The sequence below is a fragment of the Triticum aestivum genome, chromosome 1B, assembly GCF_018294505.1.
Source record: "Triticum aestivum cultivar Chinese Spring chromosome 1B, IWGSC CS RefSeq v2.1, whole genome shotgun sequence".
NCBI lineage: Eukaryota > Viridiplantae > Streptophyta > Magnoliopsida > Poales > Poaceae > Triticum > Triticum aestivum.
Window position 1 is genome coordinate 323,018,948 of NC_057795.1, and position 14,856 is coordinate 323,033,803.

Below are 14,856 nucleotides of genomic sequence, written 5' to 3' on the forward strand. Positions count from 1 at the left end.
TCGCAACCGTTCAAGAGTAATTTTGAATACGGCATGACGGATCCTGCTGTTTTCTCGTCTGAAAAACAGAGTCGTACTGATATATGTGTATGTTTGTACTGATCTATTTTTTGTAGAGTAATTTTGAATGGTTCGAAAAAATGGTACTTGTACTGATGCTTGCATGGGTTTGTACTAAGCGTGTTTTCACTAACTAGACATTGCTCTGTTTTTTGGTAATATTTTTCTCGTAAGTTTTGAACGGTGTACTGTATCATCGCCCCTGTACTTGTATGGTTTGTATCATCGAACTGAATGATATTTTTTATTCAAAAAGAAAATGTGTGTGTTTTGTTTCTTTTTTTTTGAACTCAACATTTTTTTGACAACATTGTTCTGAACTTCTCTCATTTTACAACTTGTACTGAGGTACTTACTAAGGAGGGTTTTCATGGGGTTTCTTTTTTTACTTGAAATTTTTACAATTTGAATTTCTGCCATTTATTTTATTCCGAACGGACCGTCGTTTTTAACTCGTACTGAGGTACTTACTACTCCCGAACTGGGGGCGGCGCATGGTGGAGGAAGGTGGCCGGCACGAGGGAAGGAGGCGGTCTGCGCGGTGGGGCAGAAGGGGGCGACGCATGGTGTAGGGAGGCGGCCGACGCGGGGGAAGGAGGCGGCCGACGCACGGGAGGGAGGCGGCCGGCGTGGGGGAGGGAGGCGATAGGCGGACGGGGGTGAGAGGCGACCGGAGCGGGGGAAGGAGGCGGCCACGCAGGGGAAGGAAGCGGTGGCGGCGCCGGTCGCGCTGGGTCTAGGGGCGGCGCCGGTCACGTTGGGTTGGGGGCGGCACCGGCCGCGCTTGGGTCAGGGGCGGCTGGTCGCGAGGGGGGAGTGGGGGCGGCGGCGGCGGCTGGGTCACGGCGCCGTGGGCGGGCGAGCGACTGCGTAGGTTCGGGGTGGGGTGTTTCTACGGAGTCGCGCCCTTATAGGACCGAGGGTAACAGAATAATATTCTGTTACCGGTAACAGAATAGCTCTGTCCTATATATATATATATATATATATATATATATATATATATATATATATATATATATATATATATATATACACACGCTGGAGGCTCAGCGTTCCTTTGCTAGGGTTTGCTATATTCACAGTCTCTCACCCTCTTCACCAGATCTAAACAAGACTGCATTGGCCTCTGTATCTCTCTCTCCCCCCTCATAGCTGGTGAAGGAGCCATCTGGATCTCATCGTACTGAAAAGGGGAGGAGGTGCAGCATTCACTCTGTCGCCTTCGGTGAGGGAGGCAATCCACTGTCGGCTGCGTTGTTCCCTTTCACCCAACGCCTATGCGGGAGGGCCACCGACCCTTCTTCCTTGCTCTCGTATGTAGTGTGGGCAGATCCGGCGTCCCGCCGCACGCCTAGCCACATCCCGACGACCCTAAGGCATAACTTTCTTTGAAATCGTCATTGCTCTAGCTGCATGCAGATCTTTTCGATTCTGTAGTCGAAACTAGGTCTTGGTTCAAAGAGGAAAGAAGGGTGGGGTGGGGTGGAGCACGAATCTATGACGTGGTTCAATGAGGAAAGGAGGGAGGGAAAGTAGTATAGACTGGCTATCCAGTCGCTTTGTTGGTTGAAAAGGGAAAAATGGGGTAACCCAATACACACATCTGTAAGGAACCGATCTCTTTGTTGAAAAAGAAAAGAAACTGGGGGGGTCGGGTAGTTTGTGCAGGACTAGATTTGCTGCCCTCACATAGGAAAAAGGTTCAAAGAGAACAAATATGGGACCAACGTACATATGATGCTTGGCAAAATACTCTGCATCACCCATTTATACGTGTGGACGCACATGGTGCTGGCATGTCCCATGTCCCATAGAACTATTTTGCTATTGTTAATTTGAGAATTTCGCTGGAAAATTGAAGCAATGCCACTGTTAAAAGTAAATTGCATTTTTAGCAACTGTTGTTTTAAGAAAATGTCTGTTAATATGAATCAATGCAACCGTTTTAGAAATGTTACTGTCCTACTTTGTTTTCCATCAAGATAAGTTAGATGCTTCTTTTTATCGTTGTATGTTTCATCCTCCTTTATTGGCCAGTAATAGTTTCCTTTTTTGCCTCTGTTAAAACAGGGATATCTATTCAACTTGTTGCTATAGCGACCTTAACACAAAACGAGATTGGATTTCCTATTTGTGTTGGCAGATTCGTAGGTGATCTTGTCTGCATCATGAAAGGTCAGTACCTTCCTTCATCCACATGATCGTGCAGCGTGCTTTGAGATGTTGTGCCTTGTATTGGTATTGTTTTGAATAATTGTTGAATTGAAGCTATTGAATTGCTGTCTTTTCCCATTAAGTGAACAAAAATGGGACCAACCCAGACATGATGCTTGTTGCTTTGTTACAACAAACTCTGCATCACCCCATTTACAAGTAGATGGAAGCACATGGTGTTGTTGCGCACACTCTCCCCTGGAACTGTTTATGTTTTTTGTTAATCTAATGCCGCTGGTAAAATTAAGCAATGCCACTCTCAGAATTAACTATTGAATCTTAGTTCAAAACTGCAGCACTTGTTAGGGATCAGCGGGAGTACCATTTCTGTTAGGATCGGCCCGAGTAAATGTTTAAGAAATGTATTGTTGAGATAATGTCTATGCTATTATATATCAGTTACAGTGTTTTACAAATGGTAGTATCCTGCTTTGTAGTTCTTTCTACATGTTTAACCAAGGTATTGTTAAGATAATGTCTCTGTTAATATGAATCAGTCACATTGTTTTAGGAATGGTACTTTTCTTCTTTGTCATGTTTATTCATGTTGAAACAAGGCATTGTCATGATAATGTCTCAGTTAATATGAATGAATCACACTGTTTGAGAATTGCTACTCTCCTACTTTGTTTTCCATTAAGATAAGGTAGATGTTTTTTCTTCTGGGAGTATAAGTCATCAACCATTATTTCTCAGTAATTGTTTCCCTTATACCTATTGTTGCATACAGGGATATCAAAGCTTCTACTCGGTTCTATTTCAACTTTGATTTTAGTTGAACTGCACAAAAGGATCCAATGTGTTTAAGGCAAACTGTTGCATTATTGGGCCCAGTTTTTCTTTCCACTTTGCAGAAAGAAGCAGTCACTATTTGTGCTACATTACACAAGGAATGATCGAGAAGCTTTACAGAGTATTAGTATACGCTGGTGACATGACTAGTCTGCAGAGAGCATAGGAAATTCAACAACACCTGGAGTGCAAAATTCACTCCACAAGGAAAGGTATGACCAAGTCAGTTGCCGGCGCAGCTATAACAAACAAGGTCAGATCGGCCTTCATCCACATGATTGTGCTTTCTTATGTTGTGCTACTTATATTGTTGTATTGTTTTGATTAAATGTTTGATTCAAGCTTTTGTGTTGCTATCTTTTCCTCTTAAGATAATAAAGATGATTATAGTTGTAAGTGTATGTTTAATCAACTAGTACCACTATTATATTCATCACACCTTTTCTGTATTTATGCAGACAGGGATGCTTAGATTGATTTTAATGGAACTGCACAAAATGTTCAGATAGTTTGTGTCCTCCATAATACTTCATCATGCACAATACATCGAATGGTTCTCTAACCATTCATCATCACCTTGAGACACCGGACTATCTACTTGAATGGATATGCAAACGTGTTCAATGCCTTGCAACATATAAATACGAAATCAACCATGCTACACAAGACATTGTTTGATTTCAATGGAACTACACAAAAAGATACGCTGGTTAATTCGGCTCCATGTGCCATTTCAATGTGCAAACTGATGACAAACGATTCCCGTCTGAATGGAGCTACCAACATCTTCAAGGCAGAAGAATTCCCACAAGTTCAAGGGAAAGGACTCCGTCCAGCAGAATACTACCTTTAAGAAGGGTAAGAAGAAAGACAAAAAGATAGATGGTTGCTTTACTTGTGGTTCAGAGGAACACTGGGCAAACAAGTGCCCAAACAAGTACAAGAAGCCAGGACATGACTCCAAGTCTGTCAATGTCACTCTAAGAAACAATGATGGGGCATCTGGGTATGGTAATCTGTTTACCGTACTTTCAGTCTGTCAGTCCATCGATTGGTGGGTTGACGCGGGGGCCAATATTTATGTGTGTGCTGATGTGTCTTTGTTTTCGTGCAGCATATAAATACGAAATTCACTGTGCTACACAAGACATGGTTTGATTTCAGTTGAGCTGAACAAAAAGATATGCTGGTTAATCCGGCTCCATGTGCCATTTCAATGTGCAAACTAATGACAAACCCTGCCCGTTCCCCAATCATGGTATTACATATTTTGAATGGGAAAAGCTTGTCAAAGTTTAGTCACTGATGTTAGCAAGAAGGCATTAGTTTAGTATATTGGAATTGGAAAACCTTGTCAAATTTTGCTCATTGATGTTAGCCAGAAGACATGCATTTGATATTTTTGAGTGGGACGCCCTTTGCTGTGAGCAGCATCGATCGTTTTTCCTATTCCTGTGTTCAGTTCAGAAGTAAATATTTACTCTGCTAAGATGCATAGTCACATGAATGTTGACTTATGTAAGGTATTTTAAGAGTTTGTTCTGAATGTTGTCTATTCTATCTAATGCCAGGCCTTGTGAGTTTGATTGCAAAGTTGAGCTTGGAATGTTGTGGCATGCGGCATCACGAGCTATTCACCGTGCCTCCTAAGAATAATGCTTCATATTGTTTTGCATGTTGATCTAATGCCAGTGATTTGCATGTTAAAAAGATCATCCTCTTATGTTGTTTTTGTGCTTAAGAAGTTCATCATCTTATGTTTCATTCATAGCCTATACGACAACTCGGGTAGGTTAGAGGTGAAGCCATATGATCTTCCGACCAACTCATCATCTTATGCCGTGATTAGATCGTCATTTTCCAACAAAAACCGCTTGCAAAACTGATCCTTGTAAATAAAAGCAGATGGTCTTGGGCGAAGCGCTTTGTTGGTCAATTTCGACAAGTAAAATATACACTGGTCTCTCAAATTACACGTGTAACTCGCCGGCTTTCTTTACAGACCTCGAGTCGTCAGTTTCATCATGCATGTATTTTACGCACTATTTCCGGTGACGAGTAAATTACACCTGTATATTAATACAAGTGTGAAATAATCTAGAGCTCCCAAGCGTGGCCTTACCGTTTCATGCCGGCTCAGTCTCTCAAAGGTGCTCATAGGTGTCCGATGATCCTGACTTCCTGAATGAGCTGCGGGGGCTGTATCAGACCATCTGTAGGGCCCACTAGGCCCTCTCTGTCGTCCTCCGAGTTGTTGCGCTCATCGTGGCACCGAGCATTGTCAATATGGTCAACGAACATGAGGAATCAGGAGATGACTTTATTTGGATAGGATGACAGCAGGGACCCACCAGGGCCATAGCCGTACGTACGCAAGTTCCTCATTATATACAACTATAAATTTTTTTCCCTCCTCCTGGTTTCCTGACATCACAGTCCCACACCATCGTCAACCTATATAGTCAATAAACGAGAGAATTGCACAAGGAGTGGCGGACAACTGGGACCTTGCAGCTCGAGCAGTATTTATATTTTTGAGGTGTGAGAAGAGATTTTCTTAAGCGATATTTTTGTTGTTGTTCAGAGAAGCAATGTATCAACTGGGCGGGCTGTGGCCCATCTGGCCCAAGCTATTATTTTATGTTGACCAAATATCCAGCCCAAATATTAATATTTAAATGTAAAAATGGATAGCCCAACTATTCTTTTTTTGCGGAACACCCAACCAAGGTCAACGTGTTATTCTCGGGGCCGCATTAGACTTGCCAAGAAAATGGGCTTTAAGGAATAATAAATGGGCTATAACTAAAAAAATTGGCTGTAAATGTAAAAAAACGCAACGAACAGGTACATTTTTTAATTCTTCTAAAAAAGGTACATTTTGTTATTTCATTACTTGTTGCGCGCGCAAAGTTTCATTGGATTTTTACCTAATACAAATTTATTTTGAAATTATATTTAATCTGACTCTAAATTTTGGGTTAAAAAATATTTCGGATCCCATCAAAATGTTGGAAATTTTGTACAATTTTTTTGGGTGGTTGGCTGAAATTATTAACAAAGTCCTGGCTAGAAAATGGGTTATAATTTTAAAAAACAGTAAATGGGCTTAAATTTCATTAGAATTAAAAAATGTGATGAACATTATACCGAATCACAAATGGGCTATATATTCTCTGCCAGAGATGTGATGGTCACTTGTGGGCCTACTAAGTTGACGCATACGCAAGGCTTTGTCAACCTATAGTGTACACACGATTCTATTAGCAATGGTCGTTGGATGTCCATATAATGGTTGTGGTGCTTCTTCAATCTCGGATATTCATGCTTCAGCCGCCCAAACCATCGTCGGCGGTACCGCCTGCTACCGCCTCCCATGGCCGGCTGTGCTGCCGCGCAGGCCTCAGCGGCCCACCCTACTCCCATCATCGTCCAGGCCATTCCTCTACTCACCAACACCTCCTGTTATTCTCCGACGACGACAGCCTCACACCACAGCCGAACCAGTGAACCCTCGTTGTCACATCCCTAGCTTCTGGTAATGCTCTAGGCTAGCTTCATGTGTGCATCATGTTTAAATTCTGAAATTTGAACTGAGGGAAATTGGAAGCCTCAAAACCCTAAATAAAAGAAGGGCAAAAACCCTAAAATCTCATTCATTGCTCCAAAATGCTCTCCTTAGATGTTTAATATTTTTGGCAAGGGTTTTGATCCAAACCAAAAATGATGAACATTTTAAAAGGATTTATTTTTGGGACTTTGAATTTAAATCATTACTTATTTGCATTTGGGCATTTAAATACTATAAAATATTTTAAATGCTCAAATAATCCCAAACTGAAATGTTTACTGTAGGATATATTTCTAACAGTGGTCATGAGCAGTTGCATGATTTTTGGGATTGATTTAGTATTTTTAATAAAGCCACAAAGCTGCAGAAAAAAATAGAAAACAATAAGTAAAAGACAGAGCAGAGAAAACTTACCCGACGCTTACCTGAGGCCCACCCACCTGGTGGCCCAGCAGAAGCCGGCCCAGCCCACTACTGCAGCCCTCCGTCGTCTTCCTCCCCTCGCCCCGAAGCAGCTGCGTGCTCGCACGCGCACGGCCGCGCGGCCACCTCCTGCTTGCCGACGAGCCCCTGGCCGCGTGGACGACTCCCGCAGGCCGTCCCGATCCCGCTGACCGTTTCGCTCACTCTCCCCCCTCGACCCTCCCTCCTCTGCTCCCTCTCTCCCGCCTGGACCGAACGGAGCCGCCGCCACCGACGAGCTCCCTCGCGGCCACAGCCACCCCCTCGCTCCCTCTCCACACCCCTGAGCTCCGTCCCGACCCCATGGAGCTGCACACCGATGCACGCGACCAGAGGAGGCCCTAGTCGACCGGAGCATCGTCGTCTTCATCTTCGGTGCCCGGAGATCGCCGCCGTAAATTCACGCCGTCCAGAGCTTCCCCGACCTCGTCGTCGACTCTGCTAGTCCCTACGTGAGCCACTCTTCTTTTTTCCCCTAGAATCCCCGTCGTTCCCCTCCCCTAGCTAGCTTCCCCACCTCGGCCGAGAGCTTCTCGCCGCCGGCCATGGCGTGGCCGTGGCCACAGCCACCGCAGCTCGCTCCTGAGCCCACCATCGTGCTCAGCATGATCGCATGAACCCGTAGACACCCACAACGCCTCCTGCCGTGCTCCCTAACACCGACCCCGAGCTCGCCCGAGCTCCGGCCGCCGCCGAGGTCGACGCCGTGCTCAACTCCGGCCACCTCGCGGCCTCCCGCCCGTTCCTTTGGATGCGGAGGAGCAAGAGTTTCTCCCTAGTGCCCTCAGCGCGCCAAACCACCGCTCGTAACGCCAAACCCGCCACCACCCGAACTCCGGCCGCCGCTCATGAGCTCGCCGTCGTTGGTACCGGCCATCACCGGCACGGCCACCACCACCATTCGATGCGCACGAGTCCCAGCTCGCCGTAGAACCCAACCGCACCCTAAACTGTGCCCTGTAGCGCGAACCCGATGCGTTTCCGCCGCTCCGTTGGTCGTCGGCGGCGAAACTCCGGCGGGAGCTGACGTGGCTCCGTCATTAGGAGCTAACCCAGCTGGTTAATCAACCTACAGACACTGACAGTGGGCCCCACCCCTGGTCAAACCCCAGCTAGCGCTGGGTTTGACCGGGATTAGTTCCTGTGTCACTGACGTGTGGCCCCCACACGTCAGGTTTGACCCGGACCAGCCCTGTTGACTTGCTGACGTCATGCCAACGTCATGCTGACGCAGTAATGTTTTCTGGATTTAATTTAATTCTGAAATTCCAGAAAATTGTATAAACTTCTAAAATTCATAGAAATTCAACCGTAACTCCAAATGAAATAAATTATATATGAAAAATTATCAGAAAAATTCAAGGAATCCATCTGTACCATTTCCATGCATGTTAGAACAACTTGTCACTACTGTTTAGGACAAATGAAGTGAATGGCATTTAAATAATCACATATGGGGTTTGAATTTGAATCTTGTATTCAAACCAACCCCATTTAACTTGTTGCTAGATGCATTAGCCCAAAACACATTCATTTTGCCATGTCATGATCATGCATCATATTGTGCATTGCATTGATTGTGTTTCTTCTGTGTTTGCCGGTGTTGTTCCCCCTCGGTAGACGTTGTACCGACGATGTGATCGTTGACACTGATGAAGACTCAATGTTATCTTCAGAAGTGCCAGGCAAGCAAAACCCCCTTGTTCATTCCGATAAAATCCCAATCTCTCGCTCCTGCTCTCTTTTACTGCATTAGGACAACAACGACATATTTGATACTTGCTGCGGTAGCTGAACCCTTTATCCTTTGCATGACCTGTCATTGCCACAGTAAATAGATGAAACCCACTAGCATGAGTAGGAGTTGTTTGAGCCCTGATGTGCCTACTCATTCATGCTTGTTGTCATGCCTGCTACTGCTTAGAGTTGAGTCAGGTCTGATTCATCGGGGATGAATCAGAGGTGTGTGAACATGTTCTATTGTGTGTGAGCTAAGTGTGTGAACACGATTTGGTAAAGGTAGCGGTGAGAGGCCATGTAGGAGTACATGGTGGGTTGTCTCATTGCAGCCGTCCTCAGGAACTGAGTTCTGTGTTTGTGATCCATGACCAGTTACTACAACACATTGGGATGCGTTAACTGCCCCTCTCGACTTATTAATCAACATGATCTCTGTCCAGGAGTTGCAACTAGTTTCTGGTGTTTGTAGGTAGTGTTAGTAGTCTACCAAGTGGCACCCGGTACAGGTGGGCTTGGGACAGACTAGGCACAGTGGCCCGGTGTACCAAGTGGCACCCGGTTGGTGGGCTTGGGAACCCTGCACACATCGTTTGGGGCCGTAAGCGACACCCCGGCCGGATCTCCTTGCGGATGGAACCCGAATAGGCGATAAACCTGGACTAGAGACTTGTTCGGTTAGTCAGGTCGTGGCCGACTCCCTCGCCCGGCTTCCGCTTGAAGGTTGCCGAGGTACATGACGTGTACAGGGCGGTAAGTGGCGAGAGCGTGTGTGAAGAAGTACACCCCTGCAGGGTTATCATCATCTATTCGAATAGCCGGATTCCTCGGATATGGAAACTTGGACCCCTTGCATAGTTCATAGACAAGTGAAAGTGGATACCCTAAAATACGCAAGATAAGCGTGAGTGCTATGGATGGCGTTCTCGTAGGGAGACGGGAGCGGATCCATAGTGGTGTATTGATATGGTGAATATGTGGACTCGTGTGCGCCACCTCAAAAGAGTTACTCGCAGTCGTAGTTCAGGTTAGCCACCGAGTCAAAGCTGGCTTGCTGCAGTTAAACTCCACCACCCCTTTGTTGATAATGATGCATATGTAAATAGATCTGATGTAAGTCTTGCTGGGTACATTTGTACTCACGTTGCCTAATTTATGTTTTTGCAGAGAGACTTCAGTCTCACTAGTAGTTCCGCGTGGACTTCGACGTTTAGCTTGTTACCTCAGCTACGATCTTGTGCCCTCGGCAGGATCTGGTAGATAGTCAGGCTTCTCAGCCTTTTCCATTTATAGATGTCTGTACTCAGACATGATAGCTTCCGCTTGTGCTTGACTTGTATGCTCTGATTGTTGGGTCATGAGACCCATGTTTGTAATATCTCGCTCCTCGGAGCCTATTGAATAAATTACTTGAGTCGTAGAGTCATGTTGTGATGCCATGTTGTATTTGCACATATCGAGCATATTGTGTGTATGTTATTGAAATGCTTGGTATGTGTGGGATCTGACCATCTAGTTGTTTATCTTTAGTAGCCTCTCTTACGGGGAAATGTCTCCTAGTGTTTCCACCGAGCCATGGTAGCTTGCTACTGCTCCGGAACACTTAGGCTGGCCGGCATGTGTCCTTCTTCGTTCCTGTGTCTGTCCCTTCGGGGAAATGTCACGCGATGAATACCGGAGTCCTGTTAGCCCGCTACAGCCCGGTTCACCGGAGTCCTGCTAGCCCAGTGCTACAGCCTGGATTCACTCGCTGATGACCGACACGTTCGATGCTGGGTCATGGATGCCTGTCCCTGTAAGTCTGTGCCACTTTGGGTTTACGACTAGCCATGTCAGCCCGGGCTCCTTATCATATGGATGCTAGCGACACTGTCATATACGTGTGCCAAAAGGCGCAAACGGTCCCGGGCAAAGGTAAGGCGACACCCGTGGGAATACCGTGCGTGAGGCCGCAAAGTGATATGAGGTGTTACATGCTAGATCGATGTGGCATTGAGTCGGGGTCCTGACAGTGTTGGTATCAGAGCTTGACTGCCTGTAGGATTACCAAGCCAAACTGGTCGAAGTTGAGTCTAGAAATTCTTTAGTTATATAAGGGAATTGATTGTGGGATGGAACGTAAGGCTCTTTTTACTCCTTATACCTCATGGCCTTCTGATCTGAGTCATCATCTTCTCTTCTACAGGGTTAAAGAACTAGGCTTTCTCTTCTTTCTATCAGGATCACGTGTTACTAATCCGTAGATTTATAAGATTGTTGGACTTAAGCCTCGTTTCAGTTCCTACTACTTCTGTATGATTACTGTTGATCTCGGAACCCTGATATTGTGCTTCTGAGTGGTTATGCCACCATTTTTGTGAATGTCTCAAATCTTTTCTGAGCATTTACAGCCGTTATGCTGTCCGAGTCATCCCAGGTTTCTAAATAGTCTGATGCATTTGCAAAATCCTTTCCCTCTGGTTTTGATGTTCCTTTATGCCAGCTCAATCACACTAATTGTTGAGTTGAGGTATTCTATTGCCTTGACATATATGTTGGAGCTACTATTATGACCCTAGGTGTTTTAGGGAGTCACCTAGTAATCTAGCAATGTTTTGTGTTCCCAGTGTGAAGATTCTGGCCATCATTCTCGTAAGCATCCTGTGATGCTACTTAGTTAGTAGGCATTTCACTTCTGGGTTTTCGAACCGAGATTCACCCTACTTACTTCATGTTGATAGTAATTGCTAGCTCCCTTAGGTTATTAGTAACCTTTGCGATAGTCCTCGAGGTCCGTGGTATATCGTTCTTCCAAATACCATGAACCATTATGGCAGAAGTTTGTTGGATCAAAAGATCACAACAGGCCCTCTATGAGTTCTCCATTCTATATTGCAACTCTGCCAGCTCAACCTTTCTGCATGGGTTATCCGGAAGAATTATGTTGAACTTGGTTCGACATACTAATCTATGCATCCATAACTCAGAAAGTTATATGTTCCTTTGAGTTGTCCCTCTTTAGTTGTCTACTGACCTTCGTCTATCAATTGATAGTCAAGAGTATGCATGCATTCGTTTATCGATGCCTATTACTCTTGTGGTCTGCAAGCCATTCTATCGTAGAATGATAGGAGAAACAAACTCGAGTACCTCTTCCATATCTAGGATTGGGTCAAAGCAATTGTGCTCCGCAGATCAAAATGCCAGCCCACCTTTTGATTCTGTTCTACCCTGAAGTATTACCGTCTTTATGTCAGGATTTTCATGGGGATTGCACCGGCTCTTGTGAATTCCTAATGTAGTGATACTTCTCGCCATCATTATTCATCCCTCGGTTCCGTGTTGTCGCAACCGGAATGCCGACAAGTGAATCATGATGTGTGAATTCAATACTCCTAGCAACCTTGTTGCTTGGTAGTTAATGGACAATAAACCCCATTCTTAGCATGTTGATTTTTGAATCATCGCCCTAAGGTTGATCGTGCTACCTAGTCCACTCTCCTGGTTCACTCCTCGATCGATGAGTTAGGATTATTCCAAATCCTCGCTCCATTGATCATATCATCTTGCCCTGTAAAGCAAGATTGTTTTCGAGCTTAGTAACATATCGGTGGTTCGTGATTTTTCGATTATCTTCTCGGGAGTATCACCAGGTTGTCGCCTGACCGCTATGTTGATCTCGTGATCAAGATGGTCTCCTGTAAACCACCCCTTCTCCAAGAATCTGTGTGGGATACCCTTGAGCTAGTTGGTCAAGCTAAACAACAACCTGGAGAGTTGGAAGATAAAAGCTTGCCTAACTTAGTCCGTTCCAAAGGGATATTCTTGTGTAGTGTGTGTTGAAGAAAGATGATATCTTCATCGATTGGTCCCTGTGATCAGTTGCTGGACCTATTGTCTTATCAATCCTTTGATTTGAGTGTGGGCTATCGTCAATCAAATCAGTACCAACGATGCTCGTAATGTTGTCTTACTCGTGGTTGATCCCTCGAGCATATACCATTACATCTTTTGGTCTGACCAATACTATCACCGTGTTCACATGATGGTGGAAGTCCAGTGATATGGAAATTCCGATGAGTTGTTGTTGAGCCCATCAGCAGCATTTTGTCTCCCCCATGATTCATGTTGAACATCAACCTAGTGTTGGAAACTTTTATAGGCATTTTCTTCATGCCCCGTTCGTGAAGCATTTGTTTGGATGAAAAGAAGTGAGTTCCTCTAACTCATGTGCATTTGATGCAAGTTGCCGCCGTGAATTTGAGAAAGCATGTTTTACCTCCTTTGGAATCGTCCCAAGTCGGTCATGCACGTGCGAAGAATTCTGTGGTCTGTTAGACTGATCATCTTCATTCCATATGTATATCCTAGCACACCAAGCCACTGATTGACTTGTTCAAGGAAAAGAAGTCTATGCTTGGGATCTAATCCATGGACTTGCGTAAAGACTTCGATATCCTCGATGATGGCTCCCAACCAGAACTCGGTAGTGTTTTATTGTAAGACTACCATGTGGGCATGCTTGTCTGGAACAACGTGTTCACATGTTTGTAGCAGAACCAGCTCATGTTTTGGAGCTTGCTATCGTAGTTCATTTCCTGAGAATCTCGCAACGTCATCTCGTCGATTTGTGTTGCAAACTTTCATTTTTCTTCCTAGACTCGATGAGTCTGGAATATCCTAACACCAACCAGATCTGAGTCTCAGGCAGATATGATGGTTGGAACATTTCCCAAGAACTATAATATTGGTCCCTCGATAACCGGTAAAGTGGATGTCGTGGCCAACACATCCAGCCGGAAGACCTATTATTGTAGTATCTTGTTTGAGGAAGTTGGCCACCTCCCCATAAGGATTTCGTAGGATTTACCTCCGTAACTGTTCCTTATGGATTCTATTGCTCCCGAAGTTCGACCTTTACTTGATGTTCTAGTTATCAAACCATATCTATGAATGGGTTACACTAGCACGTCAAGGAGAACATTAGAAGCGGAGTGCTAAATGTCTCTCGGTCGATCATCCAGATTTTGTTTCCTTGGCCTCGCTAGGGTGAAATCTGAGTTGATGTTATCTTCCTATGCATCTGCATCATCCATCATTAGCCATCATGGTAGTGTGTTGTGTTGTCAGCACCCTTGACACGGATGTTGATAAAACCTTGATGATTGTGTAAATGCTCAAGTTCTTGAGAGCACGCACAAGCACTAGGTATTATCGCCAGCACTAACTGGGTTTGCTCTTAGTTTCCTCGGCAATGCTATGATCTTTTCAAACAGTGAATTCACTCTCTATTGTTGGGTTCTTTCCTAGTTACCAGAATCATTCCCAGCATTTGCATTTTGTTCCCAGCTTGCACCATCAATGTGCCATTCTACCACGGGTCTCTTCCATCTCCGGTGATAAGGAAATTCATCCATTACGTTGTCTTCAACAAGGTAATCCACATCATCCAAGTCCGAGTATGCCATTCTACCGACCCCCGCCAATCGATTGCTGTGATTTGCCTTAGGCTGATATAGAGAGTCTCAATGATCTCTATATCAAAGGTAATTCTTTTTGCCACTTAAGATAATAATCTACGAATCACCCTCCTCCAGGATGTTTCGTCGCGGTATCATGGCAATTCAACTCCTCGCTATGTTGACAACCGATCACCACATTCTTAAGTCTGGAATTGTTGTCTACCTAGTGAACCTCGTCACCTGCTCCACTCCATCCCTCTAGAGGTATGCTTCGTCTCTCAGCTCAAGAGATGTTGCTATGTCACATTCCGGGAGTTAATCCTGAGTTGTTCGACCTTCGAGAAGATCAATCCTTCTAGAGTTTTCCTTTCCTCTTCTTGTCATGACTAGCTGGAGTTCTCAGAGCAAGACGACAAGACAAAGATGGTGTTCAAATCAACGTTCATTTGAAGTGCAACCTGGATCGTGAAGATTGTACTAGTTTGCGTTTCCCCTTCATCCTACCCTACGCTTGAATCTCGAGACGAGATTCTTGTTTAGTGGGGGTGAGTTGTCACATCCCTAGCTTCTGGTAAT